Below are 25624 nucleotides of genomic sequence, written 5' to 3'. Positions count from 1 at the left end.
GAGCAGACGTACCAGAACAGGAAGCATTTCCACTCCATCAATGCTCTGGTGGTTTGTTTGGCGGACATGACCATTTCCCATGTGTGTGCATGGTTCCCGGGCTCAGCACATGACGCCTACATAATGAGGAGTAGTCGCATCCCAACGATGATGGCACAGATGGAGTACCAGCATTCCTGGCTTGTCGGTGTGTACTGATTGTTTAACATTGTGTGTATTTGCTAACGATGATTAGAACCCTATTTTCACACTCAACTAATGTGCAATTGTCTCTCTGTAGGTGACTCTGGATACCCCAACATGCCGTGGTTGCTGACACCCCTCAGAAACCCTGTGACACCAGCAGAGATGCGCTACAATGAGGCACATGTCAGGACCAGGAGGGTGATCGAGCGGACATTTGGCCTCCTGAAAAGCAGATTCCGCTGCCTGGACACGAAAGGAGGGGCCCTCCGAAATGCATCTGCGAAGCTCTGCAGGATCATCATAGTGTGCTGCATGCTACACAACCTGGCAGTGCGGAAAAGGTTGCCTCTCATCCAGGATGACAATGACCAACCTCCACCAGCCGTGGAGGATCCTGGCCTGGGGCATGATGCCAGTGATGATGAGGGTGATGGTGATGTCCGGAGCCAGCTGACCCAGAACTTCTTCACATGAATGTCAGTATACAGGTATGTGTTGCCAAAGTATTGTGTCAGCCTGACCTATGTTGGTGGTGCACTGGTGCTGATTGAGTGCGGCAGTATGCTACTTGTCAGGATGCTTGCTGTGATGTGTCCTTTCTGGTAGTCTGTACTCCCAAACAGTGTGTACCCAATTGTTAGGTTGTGTCTGGGTAGTTAGTGTTTTGTTTTGGGCATGTATATTGTTGTTGTCTGCTGTATATCTGTGTTTTTGATTGTGTTTTCTGTCTGTCCTTCACAGGGTACTTTGGATGCTGTATGGTTTGGTCTGAACCCCAAGACCCAGATCCTTTTTCCAGAGTGCAAGTACTCGTTGTCCCAACAAATGACGTGCCACACACCCCTGGACTTTCATCGTTCACCACATGTTTAATTGTTTGCTCACTGTCACGTGAGGTTAACGTGTATAATTTGTGGTATTCTCACATTGTGAATATTTAATAAACCTGCCCTTCACTTCGGGATGTGCTCCGTGTGTGTCCACACATCCGACAGTAATTCACATCCTGTACCTGTGGGCTGCTTGCCACTGACCCAGGATGGGTGTTGTGCGTGTGTGCATTCCACTGTATTTCCTGTTGACATCAGTGTTGACAATGAGTTAGAGGGCCCTGGTGAGTATGTGTTGTGTTGCCCTAGTGGTGTGTCTCCCTCATATGTGTCACATTGACATGACTCACATGACGGTGTTCGCATTGCTGTATTAGTTTTCATGCACAGTGTTCCTTAGCAGCTCATCATCGCCATGGCACAACCCAAGTAGGAATCACAACAGAGGCAACTATTGTGTGATTGTAATTTTTTTTCCAAACATGTGTAAGGATGGTGAACGGAATTTGAAGTGTTGTACAATGTGATGGTAATCTAAAGTTCACAGGTGAGTTGGTAGTCTTGAATGTTGAAATGTCCAGAGTAGAATCCATAGTCATTTGGTGCATTGTCACAACTTTGACCCTCCATGTCAAGTGGGTCATTTGGATGTAGGTCGACAAGGTTAACTGGTTTGCACACAAAGGACGATATCAGGACCAGGTGTTGGGTGCCTGGGGGATATGTATGGCAATCAGCGTCTCAATTGCCCTCCTTCAGACGACCCCTCTTCTTTCTCAGGGGACCCTCATGTGCAGGCTGCTGCGGTGCCGTGGACTCTCCGCCAGAGTCCGCCTCCCTCCCTGCGGCTGTTGCGGATGTTGTGGCAACAGATGTTGTGGGCGCACAGGGAGGTGTGGTCATGTTGGTGCTGATCTGGCTGAGGCATGTCAGTATGTCCCTATGCACCGCTGTTAGTTCATCCAATTTGTCCCACTTGGACTCCACCTGGGCCATGTGGGAGTCCAAGCAGGCATGATGGGCAGCCTGCTGTTTTTTGAGTTCCTTGAGGATCCCCACGACCTTTCCAAACCCTACGGTGCTTTCCTGGTACGCATCTATAATGCATTCCCGGTGTGGCTCATCATGCAGTCCAGCCCCCTCTGCAGGCTGTGTCCTCTGCCTGCCCACCCTCCCACCACCCGACCTACATGGGCAGAACCTGCCGTGGCCGGCACAGGCAACACTGGGCCCCCTTGAGTGTTTGCGCTGGTGGTGTTGTCTCTTGCTTCCGGGGTGGCCAGTGTGCCTGTTCCATTGTTGTTCTGTGGCCTGGGCCTGTCCGTGTCAGCATGGGTACTCTGTCTGGTGTCAGATGTGGCAAGAGTAGTTGCCGGGGGTACTGATATTACTGCTGCTGAGGCTGCACGATGACTCATGCTGGAGGTGCCAGGTCGGTCAAGGTCGTCGTCCAAAGAGGAAGGAGAGTGATCCACGCCGGGGAGCTCAGGGTCTGCCAGAGTCTGGGACTGGGACTCTTCTTCAGGTCCTGCTGTGTACCCAGCATCTCCTGTGGTTGGAGGAGACACACAATGTATGTTATGTTTCTACCAACCTCAACGTTTCACACACATGACATTTGCCACTGGACATCATTATGAGAATCTGTACATTGCATTGTCCTAAGTTGTGACAGACAGGGGCTGATATTGTTGAAGCACTTTGTAATGGCAACCTGGAGCATTGCGATGTGTACATCAAACTGTGTGCATGACCAGCTCACGTATTGAACAATTGTCTGTAGTTGGCCATTGCCACTCAGGTTCCATCACATGCCTGACACAGCTGTTTTATCCCTGTCTACATTTGTGCTTTCACAATGCCACACGTAAAATTTACACTTGGGGTATGTAGCAAGCTTGGGGCATGTGTTGTGTGATTCTTTTTTTCCTCTGTGCCTCACATTGGTGTGTCTGTGCAGCATGGTTGCAGTACGGTATGCCTGAGATCCAATGTGAGATACAATTTTGTTGTCTGTGTTACTAGTTCACATCTCTTTTCATACAAGTCATGGTGTTGGCGTAGCTAATGAAGTTGTTGCTGAGTTTTGTAGGTAGTAACGCCTTCTATCTTGTCAAATTCCTCCATAGTGAGAGGGATTGGGCATAGTAGCTCTCTTGCTTTTCCATGCTCATGACAGTGATGGGCAGAGGTGTGTGTTACAGTTCAGCTGCTGTGAGATGCATGCCTCCTCAGGTGCAGTCCAGGTTAGTCATTGTGTTTGGGGTGCCCATGACAGTGAATGATGTGTTGTGGGAATGATGCATACAATGAAGACCGATGTGGGATTGAAATGCAGCTCACAACTGCACATTTTGTGAATGACACCATGCTACAGTGTCAGCTATATGTGAGTGTCCATTCTATTCACTGTCAGGTGTCCACTGTCAATGATGTATAGGTGACATTGTGTGCGTTTTTTGCTATGTACTATGTTTACGTCTCCCCAATTGTCATCTACGAGACACACCTTCACAGCCAGGTCAGGGGACACCACAGGGACACTGCATCTCCAGAGAGTGGGAGGATACCTACAGTTCCAATGGCTGTGAGTGTAGATGTGTTTGAGTTGGCCAGTGCATGGGTGTGACTTGCAGCCAATTCATACATCATGGCCATGTGTCAGCCATCTTGCCAAGGCATTTACTTTTGGAGTGATTGGTCCCAAGGGTGCACTTTGTTGTGGCTGAGAAGGTGTGCTTTGAGGCTGCATTGATGGCATTTGGAGTAATTGCAGGACCTCCTTCACCCGCAGAGGCCAGATAATACCCCATGTGCCATGCTTCCATTGCAGGTAGTCACAATTTACGTTCCGGCTGTCAGGCATTGGTGTCCTGTTGTCAGTTGGAGCCCAAGGCCCAGCTGGGCCTCATGCTCCCCACAGCAGGGCCTAGTGTCAGCCATCTTAGCAGTACTTTTGCCCTCCCTGTGAGGTGAGCATGGTTCAGTGTGAGCTTGCAGGGACAGGTGGACGGGGGATGCTACTGCAACTCCCATCATGCTTTTGGCTCCACCCACCTTCCCACAATACCTGAGCATCCTTCCTGTGAATCTTTTTCCCTATGTGGTGGTGTGTCTGTGCTGATAGGTTGGCAGGCAGTGGTGTCCTGGTGTTTGCTTGCACTCAAGTCCCGACAAGCCCATGTCCTTCACACAGCAGAAGCCAGTGTGGTAAATCTTTGTGGGATATTTATTTGGATTCAGAGGGGATGCATTAGTCCCGGTGGGTTGGGTGTGGTTTGTGTTGAGGGGGGGGGTATGTGTGTAAGTGCCTGCTGGCAGTTGTATTCAGAGCTGGCAGACCTCCTCCCCTAGTCCCGACATCCCACAATGCAGCATGCTTCCATTGCAGGGAGTAGTTGTCACCTTTCAGGCTGTCTGGCATTAGTATCCTGTTGTCAGTTGGAGCCCAAGGCCCAGCTGGACCTTGTGCTCCCCACAGCAGGGCCTAGTGTCAGCCATCTTGGCAGTACTTTTGCACTCCCTGTGAGGTGAGCATGGTTCAGTGTGAGCTTGCAGCGACATGAGGGTGGGGGACTGGTGGCTGTGAATGGAAATCCCATCATACTTCCTGCTACATGCACATTCCCAGCATCCCAACCTTCCTTCATTTTGACTCAGCTTTCCTATGAGGTGGTGTGACAGTGGTGGCAAAATGGATGACAGTGTTTGTTGGTTATTTATGTTCATGCCTTGCAGTATTAGTCTCTAGGTTTGTACATGTTAGGACGTAGTTCCATATTACTGTGGGATGGCAGGTATTGTGTTTGTGTAACTGATATACACGTCACAGGATACTTGCCTTTCCATTGCAATGGCTTTGCTGGTGGTAATTGGTTTCACAGTGCCCTTGCCACTGCTATATGTGTGTTGCCAGACAATTTTGGGTAAATTAGTTGTGTACTCAGCAGGCTCTGGTATTCCTGTTAATCCATGGATGCTCTCCGGTGGTAGGATGTCCCGCACCTTCTCCTCCCAGGACCTGAAGTGCGTTGGTTTTGCAGGAGGGCCACTGCCAGTCTGCCTGCTCAGGGTGTGTTCCCTGTCCATGAGCTTCTTGACCCTCCTGTGCACATCATAATACCTGTTCTGTATATCGTCCTTTGTGCGCAAACAAGTTGCTTGTGCATTGACCTTGTTGACAATCCTCTCCCACATCTTGGTTTTCTGCGACATGGGGGTCTGTTGGACCAATGTGCCAAACAACTGTGGCTTTACCCTGAGTATTTTGTCAATCATGACTTCCAACTCACTATCTGTGAACTTTGGATTCTTCTTGGGGGGCATGGCACTGGGTGGTTGTGGGGATTGATGTGTGGGGGGTTATATGTGAGTGTGGTGGGTGTGAGTTTGTCAGTGAATATGTGATTTAGTTTTTGAGTGGTGCAAATGGTGTAGCTGTTGTGTGAGTTGTGCTGTGTCTCTGCAGTGTGGTGGTGATGTCTGCTGTCCTATGCCTGTAATTTGCAAAGGATCATGGTAGGGATTTCTTGCCTTTACATAGGTGGAGTTGTGGGTGTGCCTTTGTTCCTTTCTTTTTTATTTATTGACTTTGTAATTTGTTTTTTGTGTGCTTTTTTTGTCACATTTCCTTTGCTTTTGTTGTGCATGATGGAGACGTTTGTTTGACCATGTCGGACGCTGCCAGTGGCTCGCGCGGGCTAACCCGAGTCTGTCACACTGACATTCTGCTGTTCTTTGACGTTGGTGTACGCGTCGAATGCAGAGGGGTCTGTTGTTTGCTAGTCACTATGTGCTGTGCGGCTCGGTTTTCCTGATTGTGCTCCGTGCGAGTCGGTCTCAATTAACACGTATTGCATCGTACTGTGCGGCTCGTGCATCGCGGGTACGTTTTGGTCGCGTCAATTTCTGATGGGTGTCGGTCGGTACGTTTCCCGGTCATTTTACGTGCGACTCACTGATTTGCGTGCGGTTCAGTCATGTGGCTCGTTTCCCGTGCGAGTGGGTTGTAATTCGCCAGTCCGTGTCGGTCGGTCTCCGTTCCCGGTCCGTGTCGGTCGATACATTTTACGTCCGAAATCGGAATCGACGCCTAAGTGGTTACAAACTGACATATATTATTGGAATAACAATCACAGACTAAAAACGGGATACCAATATTAGCATATGATAATGACAATGTGAATGCCAGAAGCAATCTAAGGCAAGAGAAATAAATAACAAAAATAAATGTACTTGGGCAAGATTACATAAAGAAGTTGGAGTCTTGTAACAACAAAAAATGATGTCCCGGCAATGATGTAAATGTAGAAACAGACGTGAGGTCAAGAAACACCACCACATAGCATGAAAAGGAACGGTGTTGTGTTATGTAATGTTATGTTCAGTTAGGTTATTTTCAATTTGTATACGACAGCTTTAACCCACTAGGGACCTGCAGGCACTAAAACCTTCTCACTGAACAGAAAGCAGTCTAATCAACCCTGAGCCGCTAAGATTTAAGTTCCTTCATAAAGAGCAGAATACTAAACAGGTGGAGGACGGATAGTGGGAGCTTGTTCCAGTTCTTAGTGGGCAGATACAAAAAGGAATGGCCTTCATGCCAGGCACCAGCAGTCTGGGAAAAGAATTCCAGCCTGAGGTTAGTGAGGTGCAAAAAACTATTAGGTTCATGGAAAGCTACCTTCTTGATCGCAGAGGTGGGTCCAGTCTTATGCTGGGTGCTGCGGGCAAAGAAATAAAAGTTTTGAGCCTGCCCGTTTGTCTATGGGGAGCCAGAGGAGATTTCTGAGGTATTCAGCGATAGATGGGTGGGCCGGGATTTTGAGAACAAGTTGAGCTGTCGAGTTTTGGACAACTTGAAGTCAGAGTAACAAGTGGGTCAGGATGTCCAGATAAATGTGCCCCTGTATGTCCTTCTTGACCTATGCAGCAGCATATGCATTTCAGCAGCAGCATATGTGTAGATCTGTCAGCCTTAGAGTGGTCTTCCCCCAATCGTTTTGCCTCACCTTCTACATTTTTGCTGCACTTATTTTTGATAGCCTTAGGACGTTGTGCACTTTACCACTTCTAACCAGAGCTAAAATGTTTGTGCTCATTCTCCTATAACATGGTTACATTGACTCGAATCACTGACATAATATCGACGAGAACAATATCGACTGCCAAAAATATTGGCACCAAATTATCGATTACATCAATATCGACTGACAATACTTATTTAACAAATTAAACAAATATCAAAACAATATTATCGAGCATAAAAAATACCGTATACAACATTATCGAAAATACAAATATCGTTAAATAAATTATAGAACTTTCTTTATTAAACATTATAATGTCCTAAATATCGAAAACGGAAATATAGATAGCAATTTTATTGATTTGATATAAATTTCAACATTTGAAAAAAAACTAAAATGAACATATCTTGAGCCCAAAACGTATTTTCACTATATATAAAATAACTACACACATTATAACTATTATATAACCTTATTATAACATCTAAATATATATATTCATCTAAATTTAAAAAATACTATTATAGTTGACATTAAGGGGCCGATTCCGATCTGGGTCACAAAGCTCTCCGACCGAGCAGGATCCGGAGTGTTTTCCGACCGAGCCAGAGTCCAGCAGCCCGACCGAGCGAGTACGATGTGGCCATATGCTGCTGGACTTGGTTCGGTCAGACTCCCATAGAAGTCAATGGGAGCCGGTCGTACGACGCGTACATGGGCTCCCATTGACTGAATGGGTACGTCTTGCGCAAGGGCGGCCCCTACAGTGGGTACGCGTTGGTGCCCTCCGCACCATACATGCCTGTGTTGGGGAGACCCTTGTGTCTCCCCCTGTATCCGAGTCATAGGGCTGCGGGTTACCGGGGGTCCGACGCGGACCCCCAAAGACAACTTCACGGACATTTTGCGAGCTGGACACTTCGGCTCGCACCGGCTGTCCAACGCGCGCATCGTACTGGCTCGTCATACATCGCATCCATTGCACGCCATGGTTAGCTTACGGCCGAGACGTACGGAGCGGTTCGGACCCGGAAACGACTCGGTCAGTGATTTTCACATTGCTCGCATCGTACTAGCTCGCTCGTACAGCTATACGACTCGGACGGAAAACACGCATACGGCTTGTAGTTTTCCTGGCCGGGTCGCGTTTGGTGCCCTTCCGACCCGGATCTGAATCGGCCCCTAAATATTTTACACATAACACATACAAATTAAAACATTATAAACTATAGCAAACATACATAAGCAAATAAATATGTGTAAAAAAAAATTATTAGCACTAACAAGTTCTTAATTAGCGTTTCCGATATATGGAAAGTAACTGCCAGAAACTTGAAAAACATAAACAACAACAAATGAAAACCTCACACTAATCAAATACACCAATGAAATAAACCCATCAATTATCTAAACACTATATAAACAACAACATTTTACATATAATACAAACCACAACTCGCCAGAAAAAAGAAAAGGAGACTCTGCCGGATTGCTTCCAGAACGCAGATTTACATTTCAGAAAGAATCTTCACAACACCACTAACTAAAATGCCAGTTGGAATAGAACACTACTTGTAGTCTTCACAAAAAAAATATGAAAATATAACGTACTAATATGTGTCTCTTAAACTTATATCTGCTCTACAGATACCTTCTAAAAAGCAAAAAAATACTACTTCTGCTGCATCAACAAAAAAGTTACTAAATAAGTAAGTATCTTCCTATTTTTATTCAAAAATTCCCTAAAAACCCACCCAAAAACCCCCTTTTCCACAATCTCCTAATCACTTACAAATTAATAGAACAAAAATGTTAACATTATGAGGTCCATTAGGATGGCGGGCAGAAAAGCACCTCGACCGCCATGGAAGCAGAAAACAACCACCCGCCGGCACCGTGGGAAAACCGGCGGCAAATTAGGATTAACCGCCCCAAAAAATCCAACAGCGGCAGTACGAGGCCAAGAAAAATCGCCCGTAGCGGGCGGAGATGGTCAAAATCCTTCTGCGGTGGTTGGAATAGCAGCGGAAAAACAACAACCTGCCGCAAGTATAGCAGCAACACCGCAACGGAAATTAGTATATCCCCGACGGTCCCGCGGTACGTACCGCTGTCTCCGACCCCCGCAGTCACACAATGGGATGAATGGGAGAGCCAGCGGAAGAGCTGAAGCACAGCCACCGCAGCCGACGAACCGTCAAAATTATGGCAGACGAGTCAAAACCCCACAAGAAGGCCAAAAAGTGCAAACAGAAAACTAGCCATGTCTCCAAAATACACAAAACACACCCCAATGACACAACCACATGGCAAAAAGAAAAATACAAATCCCAGGACAACACACCTGTCAGCAACACCCCAATTGGACACACCCACATAGCTGAGTATAAAACCAGCCCCTTCCCTGACCACAATCCCTTGAAAAACACCAGGAGAGAAGGGACACGTACCACAGCTGACAGGAGAGGCAAAGGACACAACATCACTAGCCACACCACACACAACACCACCACCACCTCCAAATGAGCACAACTAACCCCCCTGCACAACACACACCATACACAGCACAACCACAACCACCGCTCACACTCCTGCACCCACAATCACTTTGCACACCACACATCATGGCCACACAGAAAATGCCCAAATTCACTTAGAGTGAGTTGAAGGTCATGGTAGATGAGATAGTCATTTTGGTAGCCGGGTCCAACAGACACCATTAGCCACAAGGACACAAATGTGGGCTAGGATAGTCCAAAGGGTCAATGCAGTAGGCACCACCCCAAGAACAAAAAAGGAGATCATGAACCGGTGGCATGATCTGAAGAGGGTGGTCAAGGAGAGGAGGAGCAAGAACTGTGAGTTGGCTCAGAGGACTGGCGGTGGCCCTCCCATTCCACAAAAACCCATTCACACAATGGGAGGAGAAGGTGCTTGCAATACTGCATCCAGAGAGTCTCACAGGAGTAGCCGGGGGAGTGGAAGCTGGTAAGTACAAACAAATGACTACCGCCACTCTGCAATGTACTGCCTTGCACAACTACAAAGCTACACCACCTAGAACACATACCATCCATCTGCACCTAACATTCACAAAAGCATGGCTCACAGATCCAACATTCACCCACTCCCATCCACCCAAACATATCTAACAACATAACCATGAGGGAATGTGTACAGGCAGACAGCACTACAACTCACACCAGGCCCCATGGCACACACCTGAGCAGAATGGAGCCCTCCCCCACCCACCCAGGAGCAGTTGGAAGCCATTGCAGTACACCAAACAAACTTACAGGTAGGTAGCCATCTTCCCTGGGAGGGTGTTTGGGGGTGGGGGTCCTGTACCACTACCCCCACCATGCCTCCTATCCCACAGTCTAGAAAGATGGATCACTCCCACCAACCCACCCAGAAGCATGTGTCAGCCATTACACAACCCTCATCAAACTTACAGGTAGGTAGCCATCTTACCTGGGATGGTGTTTGGGGGTGGGGGGCCTGCACCACTACTCACACCATGACCCCTGTCCCACAGCCTAGCAATATGGACCCCTCCCCCACCCCACCCAGAAGCAGTTGGAAGCCATTGCAGTACACCAAACAAACTTACAGGTAGGTAGCCATCTTCCCTGGGAGGGAGTCTGGGGGTAGGGGTCCTGCCCAACTACTCCCACCATGCCCCCTGAACCACAGCCTGGCAAGATGGATCCCTCCCCCACCCACCCAGAAGCAATTGGAAGCCATTGCAGTACAACAAACAAACTTACAGGCAGGTAGCCATCTTCCCTGGGAGGGTGTTTGGGGGTGGGGGACCTGCACCAATACTCCCACCATGCCCCCTGTCCCACAGCCTAGCAAGATGGATCACTGCCACAACCCCACCCAGAAGCACGTGTCAGCCATTACACAACCCTCATCAAACTTACGGGTAGGTAGCCATCTTCCCTGGGAGGGTGTCTGTGGGTGGGGGGCTTGCACCACTACTCCACCATGCCCCTGTCCCACAGCCTAGCAAGATGGATCCCTCCCCCACCCCACCCCGAAGAAGTTGGAAGCCATTGCAGTACACCAAACAAACTTACAGGTAGGTAGCCATCTTCCCTGGGAGGGTGTTTGGGGACAGGGGGCCTGCATCACTACTCCCACCATGCCCCCTGTCCCACAGCCTAGCAAGATGGATCACTCCCACCACCCCACCCAGTAGCATGTGTCAGCCATTACACAACCCTCATCAAACTTACAGGTAGGTAGCTATATTCCCTGGGAGGGTGTTTGTGGCAGGGAGGCCTGCACCACTACTCCCACCATGCCCCCTGTCCCACAGCCTAGCAAGATGGATCCCTCCCACACCCCACCCAGGAGAAGTTGTGAGCCATTGCAGTACACCAAACAAACTTACAGGTAGGTAGCCATCTCCCCTGGGAGGGTGTCTGGGGATGGGGGTCCTGCACCTCTACTCCCACCATGCCACCTGTCCCACAGACTGGCAAGATGGATCCGTCCCCCACCCCACCCAGAAGCAGTTGGAAGCCATTGCAGTACACCAAACAAACTTACATGTAGGTAGCCAGTACGTGCACCCACCCATTTTTCACAAATTAAATGGTACCATATAACAACACCAGGTCTCTCATTGCACAAAGAGGCCTACCTACTCCATTGCCAAGCATTGTGTGCACACAGGTAAGCTAAGGAAACTGTCATAACCACCAAAGTGTGACACAACAATGCACAAGTAGAAGAAAGTCAGGGCACAATCATGCACAGCAACTAGTTACATGTGCATCACCATGGGACAAGTGCAACAAGGACCATTCGAAAAATATGAAAGCATGTGTGGTGGCACAAGTCAAGATATGCACATGACAGGACAAAGTGATGCAGGAGATGACAATGGCCAGTCCATGGCCAGATGTGACGTCTGCTAGGTCAGACAAATAAACTATGAGTCCTAAATTAAACACATGTTTACAGGTCCCTGTAAACCTCAATTGTGCACGGTTCGCCGCATGGTATGCCTTGACACCTCACACCATGGACAAGTAATTCTTGTACCACTGCATCATGTCAGGAAGCACAGTACTGCACATAGTCAACAATGTGATGATATGTCAATTGTGCAGTGTACAAAAAGTGAATGACACACAGCTAACACAAAGCTTGCCGGGTGCACTGCAATGACCATTTCTCATCTGACCCACAGGTGACCAAGAACTCACTGCAGAGGACAACACCAGCAACCTGCAGAGCCAGTCTCCACCCCCGATACAAGGACTCTCAGATGTTGACTCCCAGGATTCCATGGGCGATGAGCTTGCGGCCTGTCCATCTGGTGTGCTAGGGAGCAACAGGTCCCAGGACCCCATTGTCCCCCCCACCACATCTGCAGCAACACCAACTCCACAGCAGACCCCTGCTGTCATGGCCTGTGCAGCCACCTCCACCACCACCACTACCACCAGTGCTGCCTGCAACACCCTCCCTGTCCCAGAGGATGCCCATCACACACCACCGACGGAGGAGGGTAGGGAGAGGATGCGGGAGCCCACAGTGGTGAGGCAACAGGTCTGTGGCAGCAGGGTAGGTGGGAGGGGCAGGGTCACCCACAGACACCAGGAGACTGGGACCCACTCCCTGGAACACATCACTAGAGTCCTGGGTGCATACGAACAGATAAAGGGACGAACAGGCCGGTCGGACTATCTGTTGCACGAGCTCATCCTGCTGATGAGGTCCATCGACACCTGCATGGGACAAATTGTGGACCTCTTGGGCCAGCAAGTGGCGGTACTGAGGGACAGGCATGCACCACAGACAACACCTCCACCTCCCTCTGGTGGGCTGCACAATGACAGTTCACCATCCTCCCCTGCGCCCACAGAGAGGGGTGAGTCCTCAGACCCCACTGGCCCTGCAGCAGGGCCCCCCCGCCAAGCGACGAAGGGGCCATCCCAAGAAGACCCTGGGAGTATCTGGAGACCAAGCACCTGCCAGATGCCAGTCACGGAGCCAGACATGATGGCAACCCTCTCCACCACTGCATTCACTCTTTGGACTGTTCTTCCGCACACTGCCTTGTGAATGGCATCTGTCTGTTGGACTGGGTCACCACAGCAATGTGGTGACTACTCGACTACCTCAACTGTCTACTCACTGCTCCACCCCACCCCCCAATGGAAATGTACACCATAGTAAATAAAATGTCCTCACACACATGTCGTTGTGTCTGCTCCGTCTTTATTGCAGGGTGTAAAGTCTTCAACATGATCGTAATGTACCCGGAGCATGGGCTGTCTGCAGGCAAGGAGAAGTCAAAGGCACCTAGGGAAACACAACAGAACAACTGTCACTGGTCTGGGTGTGGCATCACAGGCATCACACAAGCCCTAACATCAGGATAGCCAAACATGCACATGTCACAATGGCCACCAAGTGTCAACATACACGTATTGTTGATGTTCCCAAATGACATGTCCTAGAAACATTTCCAACCACCACTGAGTCTACAACTGGCTGATGCTACAATTCTCACATGCCCCTTCACGACAACAGCAATATCATCAGACAAAGGGTATGTTGCACATTGACACCCACCATCAAGTGAAGTAGCGGGTGATGAGCTGTTCACGCAGGTCAAGACCTTCCTCCTCTCCACTGTCCTCATCACTGGACACGGCTTGATTTGCAGGCTGGGGACTTGAGTCCTCACCATCATCCAGGAGCATGGGAATCTCCTTGCGAGTGGCTAGTTTGTGGAGCATGCAGCATGCTACAATAATCTGACACACCTTCCCGGGCGAGTATCCCAGTGCACCTCCGGTCTTGTCCAGGCACTGGAAACGTGACTTGAGCAGGCCAAAAGTACGCTCCACCACACGACGTGACCTCCCATGGGCCTCATTGTAGTGGACTTCAGCCGGGGACCTGGGATTCCGCAGTGGGCTCAGCAACGAGGGATGGTTGGGATATGCAGAGTCACCTAGGTATGACAAACACAAATAGAAATTGCAACATCGCAGAGTCTCAGGGCAGCAGGTTACCCACACGACTAGGCATACTCACCCACAATCCATGCACGCTTGGGAAGAAGATTAGCCATCAGCTGGGCCACTATGCTGTTCTGCAGAATGTAGGAGTCGTGGGCCGAGCCTGGGAATTTGGCACACACCTGCGAGATGGTCATATCTGCCAGGCACACCACCTGCACATTGATGGAGTGGTAATGCTTGCGATTGCGGTATATGTGCTCACTTGCCTGTGGTGGCACAAGGCCGACATGGGTGTAATCAATGGCCCCAACAACATTGGGGATGTGTCCAAGGGGATAGAAGTCTCCCTTCACAGCTGGCAATTCAGCAACCCTGGGGAAATGGATGTATCTGTCCTTGTATAGCATCATGGCAGACAGTACATCACGCAGCACCATGCTGAACATCGGTTGTGCCATCCCACCAGCGCTGGCCACAGTCTCCTGGAACGATCCAGTGGCATACAAATGCAGGGTTGCCATCACCTTATAAGTAGGGGTGAAAGCTGTTGGATATGTCCTGTGTGGCTGCAGGTGGGGCTCCAACAGATCACAAAGGGTTTTCAGGGTGGCTCTGTCCAGGCGGCATTTCCGTATGATCACAACATCCTCCATGTCCTCCAGCACCGTCAAGTGACGAGTAAAATTTGTCTTCCTCCTATTAGAGATGATAGTGGACACATGTCAATGCAATACATCATGAGATGTGCACAGCATATCACATTCTGAATGACACAACAGCAACAATGACTGTCATCTATAGTGACTAACAGACCAGCTTACATGGAGGGACACCTTCAGCTAGACAAAGGGCACACGTGTCAACTTACACAAGACAAGTACCTCAAACACCACCTTGGGCAATGTGAATGCACATAGGGATATGGCCACAGTACACATGTGCATGCCTGGGAGTCTAGCATCCAGCATATGTGTAACTAATCAAAACCACAGTCTCATACCTAGATGCTGTACCGGTCACAACTTAATGCGTCATTACAAGCTGGCACACATCCACCACACAATGACCACAGTCGGCGCTGGAATGACGAATCTGTTCATGAGCAGACAAGAGAGGCAATGCTAAATAGATCATCATTCATCGAGACGAGCATTGCTGTGATTGTCACTGGACCTCAACACATTGACATGTGTACACATTGTACAGTCCAGGACTACACTGTCCTGCCTACACCAACATCAAATCCTTAAGTGACAAGTGAGTGGGTAGGAGTAAATCTACGTTACACACACACAAACATGGCATGTGTAGCCATCAGTGGATTAAATTGAACATTGGCATCGTGTGCACAATGATGTGACATTGAACATGTTGGCACTGTGCACTGTTGATGTGTGACAGCTGGCCTTCGCCATTTTATGGCACCCATATCGCGGTATCTACTGCCTGGCCCCTGTCGTGTGTCACCAGCACTCCCATTCACACAAGTGCGGTAGTCATAGGCATGGAGACATGCCCATATGGCAGTTGGCATGCTCCACCACCCAAATCGCGGTGCCTCGTGTCAATGCATGGCACCCATATTGTGGCAGCTACCACCTGGCCCCGGCGGTGTGTCACCAGCACCCCCATTCACCCAAGTGCGGTAGCCATAGGCATGGAGACATGTGGAAATGGCGGTTGGCATGCTCCCCTGCCTGAATGGCGGTGCCTAGTGTAAATGCATGGCACCCATATCACGGTAGCTACCGCCTGCCCCGGCGGTGTGTCACCAGCACCCCCATTCACAGAAGTGCGGTAGTCATAGGCATGGAGACATGTGGAAATGACGGTTGGCATGCTCCGCCACTAAAATCGCGGTCGCGTACACCGTGCCCCTGCGTTGTTTCACTGCCATGGAGCTCGCCCTAGAACCAATGAGAAGTTCGATAGCGGTGGCATGATGCAATTTTGAAGATGGCGGTAGGCGTGCTCTGCCACCGCGGAGGAGGACATTGGCTGGATTTAAAAGATGCACCATCTCGCTAGCACACCCCGGGCCCCAGCATTGTATCACCGCCATGGAGCATACACTTACAGCCAATGGGAGCCATGATTGTGGTGACATGATGCAATTTTCAAGATTGTGTTAGGTGTGCTCCGCCACCGCGGAGGCGGTCATTTAATGCATTTGACAGAGGCAGACCTGGACCACTAATTGCTGCAGATTGGCACCTTTGAAAAAACCCCAGGGGGCTATATATGTGGGAGTGAGCCTCACTGCTCACAGAGACTGCTGCCTGAGACCCCTCACCTGCTGCTGCCTCCAGGGACTGCTGCCTGAGACCCCTCACCTGCTGCTGCCTCCAAGGACTGCTGCCTGAGACCCCACACCTGCTGCTGCCTCCAGGGACTGCTGCCTGAGACTCCTCACCACCAAAATCCCCTGCTGTTGTCTCACGTCCACAGGGATGACAAGGACAGAGAAGATCCATGCCAGTCCCTTCACGAGCGAGGAAATGGAGGTCCTGGTGGACGAGGTGCTCACACAGTACCCAAGGCTATATGATGCCCCAAATGTCGTGGTAAGTCTGCAACAGTGGTGGGGTAGGGCAGGGGGGCCACACATGTAGTTGGACTGATGCAGTATGTGCCTGGGAGTGTGGGGTAGTGTCATGCACTGCCTGACATGCTGTCTCCAGTGGGAGGATGTGTGTACCCAATTCCACAGCCTTCACTCCCTGCTCATGTATGTATGAGTGACCTGTGTTGTGTTGTCAGCCATACAGTGACCTGGAAGGCTCTTCATGCTGTAGTCAGGACAGTGATTGCTTGGCTGGGTGGCTGTATGTGCCCCTGTAGTACATCTCAATGTGAACCCAGTAGGCCAGCACAGTCCCCGCCTACAAAGACATGGACAACACACTGAACTTACAGAGTATGACATCAGTCTTTTCACATAGCACTCCTGCTATGGGCCATCTCAGCACTGTGGTTTACACACAACTGCCCTTGTGATTGGCATTTTGTATTTGTGATATCATATCCATCCATGTGACATCCATGACACATTCAAATATTCACAGGACAGGGACATTGATGGCTGCGCAGTCTTGGACACTGTGGGTCCACCCCCAAACACAGGTTGACATGTGATGTATGTGTTGCTCAAGGCAACAATGGACTGGAGATGTGGGCAGGCTATATGGGTGTTTCAGTGCTGGCATCCTGCATGACGTGAGATGTGCAGGGACTGTGTTCCCCCTCACACCTGCATGCTTTAACATCATCTTTTCCAATGCAGGGATCCCATATGGGCTGTACTATAGTTTCTGATTGACCTATGGTTGGATATGTGATGATTTTGTATCTTACTGATAAATGTTGGTGCATGACACTGTGTACCTGATCATCTCTCCCTCTTGTCTCCCATGACTACAGCTCAAAGTACACCAGCGTAAGTCCGTGTGGAGGGCTATTGCAGCGAAGGTGCAAGCCCTGGGGGTCTCAAACCGACAGCGCACCCACTGCCACAAGAGATGGGATGACATCTGCTGGCTGGCAAAGAATGGGGCGGAGATGACCCTGGGGTTGCTTCCTCGCACTGGTCGTCTGGCACGGCGCAGTATGACACCACAGGGGACCCACGGGGACTGTATGCAGTGTGTAAACACAACTGCGGGTTCCAGTAATATTCCATGGGCAATGTCGTGGTTGGAAATTTAAAGATTAGGGACACTTCTAATCGAATCAGGACCAAACGCTTTTGGACTCAAGAAGTTCTAGAGATAGCACCCACGAGAGCACCAGAGTACTCGAGTTACCTCACCCAGGGAAGCCGGGTGCATAGGTGTCTTTTGGTGTAAGGTCGCTTCGTCGATTTCAATGGAAGCCTTCAAAGAACTGCTGCTGCTGTGAAGTGTCTGAAGAGATCCAAGCCTGGATCTAGGATGGAAGGGAACCTGAAAGCAGAAGGGACAGAGTTTGGGTCACTTGCCAGTGACCGAGGGCAGAATGGACCAATGCCCACAGATGTTGGGTGCTTCAGGTGAGTTGATGGGTGTCTTGACTCTTCAGCCACGAGGTCCAGGAGGCGTCGACGAAGTCCATGAGCCGGATTCGAGCTGACCCACAAAGTCTGCCGAGTGCTGCAGTGTCGGAGACCAGAATGGACCCAACAAGCCTTGGTAACGGCAAGTCACTGGAATTTAGAGAAAGGACTGCGATGCAGACCAGCAAGGTCTGAGAGACTCACCCAGCAAGGGTAAGTCAGGGCACGTCTGGAACAACCAAGAAATACCAAGCAAAAAAGGAGTTGCCTTCGTGGGGACCTGCTAGCCAACAGGCTATTGATCGCAAAGGACCCTCGAGCGGTCGCACTTGAAGCTGGCCCACGGGTCACTCGTGGAGTGGAGGTGAACAGTCTTCAGTGCAGGAGGTGCTAAAGGCTGGGGCTCCTGGGAGACCAAAGCACAACTTCGAGGACGACCAGGAAGATAGTGTTGCTGCAAAAGTTCACGGTATCCAGGGGTCATGGTTCAACATCACCCACGACAGCCACGGGCCTCAGCTTTGCTGTGGACTCAGGGTAGCCACGGGGAAGTCTGGAAATCCACCTCTGGTGATGCAAAGACTTTGGCGTCCGGCAGGAGCTTCAGCGATGCAGACCAGTCAGTTGCTTCTTTTGTGCCTGCCAAGCAGGGGAGTCACTCCTTGACGCCAAGGGAGATTTATTCAGTCTTCTAGTTAAAGTAGAACGTCGAAGGTCCAGGATATATGTAGCAGAGTTTTGTCCAGGGTAATCTAAAGTCCTAGGGAATGGATTCCTATACTTATAGTAAGTTTAGGGGATGGACTAACTCATAGCCCCACCTATGGGTGGGCCTGGAAAGAGGGGTGGTTACACCCATTTCCTTTGTCCAGTTTCACAGCAGAGCAGGGGCAGGTAGCCCCTGCAACCGGTTTGAACTGGGCTATGCACAGGGACAGCAAACGTGCCCCAAGTGCAGGACTTCAAAGCGCCAGAGAGTGCTCCCGCCCAGCCCCAATACACATCTGCCTGTCTGGGGAGGTGGTCACACCTCCCTTCGACAGGAAACCTATTGTCCAGGCCTCCCCTGCCGGAGTTTCGGTCAGCAGCAGGAGGCCTGACCCGTGTCTGTAGCAGAGGCATCCATTTTGTGATGCCAGGGCTCAGGAAAGTCCTACCGGGTTTAGCCAGTGTGAACATGTCTCTCCCTATAGAAGGGTGGAATGCTACCCCCGCCACCAGAACTGGCGGGGGGTAGTATTCCAAAGCATTTGACACCAAACACAACATGTTTAGATGCATCCATTCCAAAGTTAGCATTTACCGCGAGGTTATAATGCACTTAAGAGTATATGATATGGCTGTATCACAGAACAGCCATAAGGAAGTATTTCCGAAAGCTGCAGAGGGGCTCAGCTCATGCTTGGGCACCCTCTTACATAAAACCAAGCACTCTGCCTTCAGGATCATCAAGGCCTGCCATAGGAGTGGCTTTTAGGTTTATATGTGTCTGTATATATGTGTGGATAAAGGTAGCCTATACCACAGTAAGGGGTGCAAGCACACCCTTACCCAGGCTGCAGTAGCAGACCTGTGGTGCCATTTTGGAGTGCTTCCCAGGGGTGGAATAATATATGCTGCAGCCCCTGTTAGGCCTCTGAGGTACCTATGCCCTAGGTACATAGTATACCATACACTAGGGGCTTATAAGGCACTCCAGAATACAATTAGATATGTACCTAATGTACACGGAAACTATTTTAGAGAGGAAGCAGCTAGGCTGTGGTCCTGATTAGCAGGGTCACAGCCAGACTAAGGTCGAAAAACAGTGTAACACCAGCAAAAAGTGGGGGTACCCATGTGAAGCAGATCCTACTCTCCTACACAACCCCCTCCCAAACGCAGGGACATTAAACTAACCTTGACCAGTTGAGTCTTCATGTTCTAAGTGAAAATACCTAGAGAGTCCATCTGCATTGGCATGGTTACTCCCAGGTCTATGTTCCACTGTAAAGTCCATCCCCTGTAGGGAAATGGACCACCTAAGCAGTTTGGGGTTTTCACCCTTCATTTGTTTTAACCATAAGAGGGGCTATGGTCTGTCTGAACAAGGAAGTGAGTACCAAACAAGTATGGCTTCAACTTCTTCAGAGCCCAAACCACAGCAAAGGCCTCCCTCTCAATGCCTGACCAACGTTTCTCTCTAGGGGTCAGCCTTCTGCTTATGAAAGCTACTGGCTGATCCTGACCTTCTTCATTCAATTGTGACAATACAGCCCCTACCCCCAATTCAGATGCATCAGTTTGAACAATGAACTTCTTGGAGTAGTCAGGACTCTGCAGAATGGGAGCAGTGCACATGGCCTGCTTCAGGTCATCAAATGCCTTTTGACACCTAGCTGTCCACTGAACCTTTTTGGGCATCTTTTTAGAAGTTAAGTCATTCAAGGGTGTCACTATTGATCCATACCCTTTGGCAAATCTCCTATAGTACCCAGTCAGGCCTAAGAAGGCTCTCACCTGAGTCTGGGTAGTTGGAGCAACCCAGTCCATTATGGTCTGGATTTTGCTCTGCAATGGTTGAACTTGGCCTCCACCTACAAGGTGGCCCAGGTACACAACCTGACTCTGCCCTATCTGGCACTTAGTAGCCTTGATAGTTAGGCCTGCTTTTTGCAGGGCCTCCTAAACATTCCTTAGGTGGACCAGGTGATCCTCCCAGGTGGAGCTAAAGACAGCAATATCATCTAGATATGCTGCACTAACGGCTTCCAGACCTGTGAGAACTGTATTCACCAACCTTCAGAAAGTGGCATGTGCATTTTTCAGACCAAAGGGCATTACCACAAATTGATAGTGCCCACTAGGGGTTGAAAATGCTGTCTTTGGCTTTGCATAATCAGCTAGTCTGATGTGCCAGTAGCCAGCTGTCAAGTCAAATGTGCTAAGGTACTTGACTGAGGCCAACGTATCTATAAGCTCATCTGCCCTTGGTATTGGATGGGCATCAGTCCTAGTGACTGCATTGAGACCCCTGTAGTCCACACAAAACCTCATCTCTCTTTTTCCACCACTGGTGTGAGGTTTTGGCACAAGGACCACTGGACTAGCCCAAGGGCTATCTGAGGGTTCAATTACACCCAGGTCCAACATTTTCTGGACTTCTGTCCTGATACAGTACCTCACATGGTCAGGTTGCCTATAAATCTTATTTTAATAGGAAGTTTTAATACCCAGTGTCCACTTCATGAGTGCACCAGGTAGTCTGACTTGGAGTCAGTGAGAACATGTGTCTGAACTGATTGAGCACCTGTCTGCAATCAGCTTGGTGCTGGGCAGTGAGGCTGCCTGCCAAGGCTACACCATCAACTGACCCATCATCAGGGTTCTGTGAGAGGAGGTCAGGGCGTGGGTCACTCTCTTCCTCCTGTCCCTCATCAGTAGCCATGAGCAAGCCCATGTCAGCCCTGTCCACATATGGCTTTAGTCTGTTGACATGGAGAACCCTGTGGGGACTCCTGGGAGTTCCTAGGTCTACCAAATAAGTAACCTCTCCCTTCTGTTCAACAATAGTGTGGGGTCCACTCCACTTGTCCTGGAGAGCTGCTGGGGCAACAGTCTCCAACTCCCACACTTACTGTCCTGGCTGGTAAACAGCCAGTACAGCCTTTTGGTCATGCCAGGCTTTTTGCAGTTCCTGGCTTGCCTCAAGGCTTTTGTTTGCTTTTTTCATGTATGTAGCCATCCTGGAGCTCAGATCAAGTACATAGTCCACTATGTCTTGCTTTGGGGGCTTGAGAGGTAACTCCCATCCTTCCTTCACCAAACACAAAGGACCACAGACAGGGTGACCAAACAGAAGTTCAAATGGGCTGTAGCCAACCCACTTCCTAGGCACCTCCATGTATGCAAATAAAAGGCAGGGCAAGAGCAGGTCCCATGTTCGCCTAAGCTTCTCTGGGAGTCCTTTGATCATGCCCTTTAAGGTTTTGTTGAATCTCTCAACTAAACCATTGCATTGTGGGTGATAGGGGGTGGTGAACTTGTAGTTCATTCCACGCTCCTTCCACATAGCAGTCAAGTAACTAGACATGAAGTTTGCACCCCTGTCAGATACTACCTCCTTAGAAGACTACCTACTCTTGAGAACACACTCAAGGGAGCTCTTGCCACTAAAGGTGCTGTAGTGGTCCTTAGGGGAATTGCCTCTGGGTACCTGGTGGCATGATCCACCACCACCAGTATAAATCTATGCCCAGATGCTGTTTGGGGATCCATGGGACGGACAATGTAAATCCCTACCCTTACTAAAGGGCACCCCCCCCCACAGGTAGTGGTATCAGGAGGGCCTTTGTAGTGCCACCTGCTTTGCCACTGGCTTGGCAGGTTACACAGGAGCGACAAAAATCCTTTGTGTCTTCAGACATGTGAGGCCAGTGAAAGTGAGGAACAATTCTGTCCCAAGTCTTGTTCTGGCCTAGGTGTCCTGCTAGGAGAATATCACGTGCTAGGGTCAATAGGAAACCCCTAAACTTCAGAGGTATAACCAACCTCCTGGATGCACCCGGCTTGGGGTCTCTACTCTCTGAATATAGGAGTCCATCATCCCAATAAACTTTATGGATGCCATTAGCATTCCCAGCAGCCTCATCAGCAGCTTGCTTTCTGAGGGGTTCAAGAGAGGGGCAGGTTTTCTGTTCCTGGCTCAGATCAGAACTGGAAGGGCCCCCTGTCCCCAAGAACTCAACCTGGTCAGGTTCAAACTCCTCTGGGACAGTTCCTTCTTCAGGCTCAAGATCCTCTCCCTAAGGAGACTGATCAGCATTCTGAGTCAGGTGGGAAGGCTCTGCCTTAACCCTACTGCTCCTCCTCTTGTGAGGCACCTGGTCCATTATTCCAGAATCCAGGGCCTGTCCAGTTTTAGACATTTTAGCCTGTGCCCTGGTCACAGCAAAGGCATGTGCAGGGATCCCTAACACTTCTGCATGTGTCCTGAGCTCCACTTCAGCCCAAGCTGAAGTCTCTAGATCATTGCCAAGCAAGCACTATACTGGTAGGTCTGCACTTACCACAACCTTCTTAAGGCCAGTTACCCCTCCCCAGGAGAAGTTAACAACTGCCAGAGAATGGTCTGTTCTGACATTGCTAGCATTGATCACTTGGTACATTTCACCAAGTATAATATGCCCAGGATCCACAAGATCTTTTGTCACCATTGTGACACTTGCTCCTCTGTCCCTGAATGCCCAAGCTTCTACTCCATTAATTAAAGGCTGATGTCTGTATTTGCCCAAGTTACTGGGACTCACAATGGGGGACATACCCATGCCCCCATCACTGACAAGCACAGCCTGAGTTGGTACTCCTACTAGGCCAGAGTCCATTTCAGAACCCAGGGTCAACCCTATTACACCCTTATTCTGTGTATTCCCACCACCAATAGTAACTGCACTAGGGGGAGCAGGTACCTTAGGGGCATTGGTGTTGGTTGGAGTATATTCTTTGGCCTTGGTGCAGTCACTAGTCCAGTGAGTTTTCTGTTTACAGATTTTGCACCAAGGTTTCTTTTGGCCTTTCCCTTTGTTAGCCTGTGAATCCCCACCTGAAAAAGATTTTTGGGGCCCTTGTGAAGACTTCTGGTCTTTACCCTTGTCCCACCCTTATCAGAGGTTTTGGAATCTTGCTTCTTAGGGTCACCACCTTGGTTCTGTACCTTCTGCCTCACCCTGGTTCTGACCCATTTGTCTGCCTTCTTTCCCAATTCTTGGGGAGAGGTCAGATCAGAGTCTACCAGGTACTGGTGCAACAGCTAATATTGACAGTTATTAAGAATCTGCTCCCTCATTATCAGATTGTACAATCCTTTGAAGTCACACACTTTACTGCCCAATAACCAATCTTCCAGAGCCTTAGCAGCACAGACAACAAAGTCAACCCAGTCCTGAGTTTGTGCTTTTTGGGTGTCTCTGAACTTTAACCTGTATTGTTCAGTGGTTAGGCCAAACCCATCTATCAGAGCACTTTTCAAGACCTTGTAGTCATCACCATCCTCTTCTCTTACAGTTAGGAGCTTGCCTCTACCTTTGTCTGCAAAGGAGAGCCATAAGATTTCTTCCCACTGACCTTGAGGGACCTTCTGTACTTTACAGGCCCTCTCCAAGGCGGTTATCCATTTGTGGGTGTCATCCCCACTCTGGTAGGGAGGGACAATCTTACTTAGGTTTCTATGGTCATAAGACCTCTCCCTATCTCTAGGGAAATTGCTGCCACCAAGGGACTCTACTACCTCTGTAGAGCTCCAGTGCTTCCCTATCTAAGGCCATCTGCTGCTTTCTGAGGTTGAACTTGTCTTGCTCATACTTCAGCAGTCTCTCTCTCCTCTCCTGGGAGGTTGTCCTCCCTCTGTGAGAAGAAACAGAGGTTCCTATAGAGGAGTTAGACTGGATAGATCCCCTTGACAGAGATCTATCCCTTCTAGCCCTGTTGTCAGGCCTACCTGGAGGAATAAAGGAAGTGGCATTATTGTCATCCTCCTCATACTCATCCAGGAGGTCTGGGTTCACCAGAGTCTGGTCATTGTCAACAGTCTGGTCAGCATTAGAGGTAAGGTCAGGGGAATTATTGCCCCTAGGCCCACCCTCACCTGCTGTCCCACCCACACTGTCTCCATCACTAAGCCCTGTGATATCATCCATTTTCAGTATCTTTATGAGATGCTGGGTGGATGGACTTTTGCCTGTCTTCAGCTTCCTAATGGAACATAAGGCCCTACGCTGAGCAAAGGAGAGATCCTCACATTTATAGGGAAGGAGCTCACTGGTTCCTGGTAGGGACCCACTGGTTCCTGGCTGGTTAGACATTACTAATGTGGTGTGGTGTATTGCACTACCTACACTAGTGTGGCCTACTAAACTCTCTTGAGTTGTAGAAAGGGTGTGCAATCCCTTAACACACGACTCTAAGTTCAGTAGAACTTACAGTAGCCAAACTTGATATTATATGTACCTCAGGTACCTTCTAGTGGTTTTCAGTTGATCAATTCAATTGAGATTATCTGGTAAAACAATAGCAAGCTAGAATCCCACATGCTGCACACCAATGAGAGAAGGTGACCTGATATATGCTGTCCACTAGTTCTAGTGGGCATCCTGTATCAGTCCAAACAACCCCTTAAGGTGATAGGTGAACGACAACCTTTATTGAAAGCTATCCTAGTGGTAGCTATGGAGAGCAGCCTTCAGGCTAAGTCTTGAAGGAATGTAAAGCAGCTTGTTTTACCAGTCTATAATCTCTTGAATGATCAAATGAAAAGACAACCACACTAGGTATATATTCAAAATATATGTATTTAAGATAAAACACACCCCTCTAGTCTCTTTATGAAACTGGAGTTCGAAGTACTTAGTTTACAAGATAGCAATCATCAGTAATAGCAAAAATACACATTTGGGCCCTAGGTGCGTACCAAACCATATACCAAAAAAGTGGTATAAGAACCACGACTGGAATAGACACTAGGCCTATAGCCTGTAGAATCGCTGGGACCCCAAGGAACCACCCAAAATAGTGACACAGGGG

Source organism: Triturus cristatus, chromosome 2_1, assembly GCF_964204655.1.
Source record: "Triturus cristatus chromosome 2_1, aTriCri1.1, whole genome shotgun sequence".
In the NCBI taxonomy this organism is placed as follows: Eukaryota; Metazoa; Chordata; class Amphibia; order Caudata; family Salamandridae; genus Triturus; species Triturus cristatus.
Note: the sequence above shows the minus strand (reverse complement) of the source record.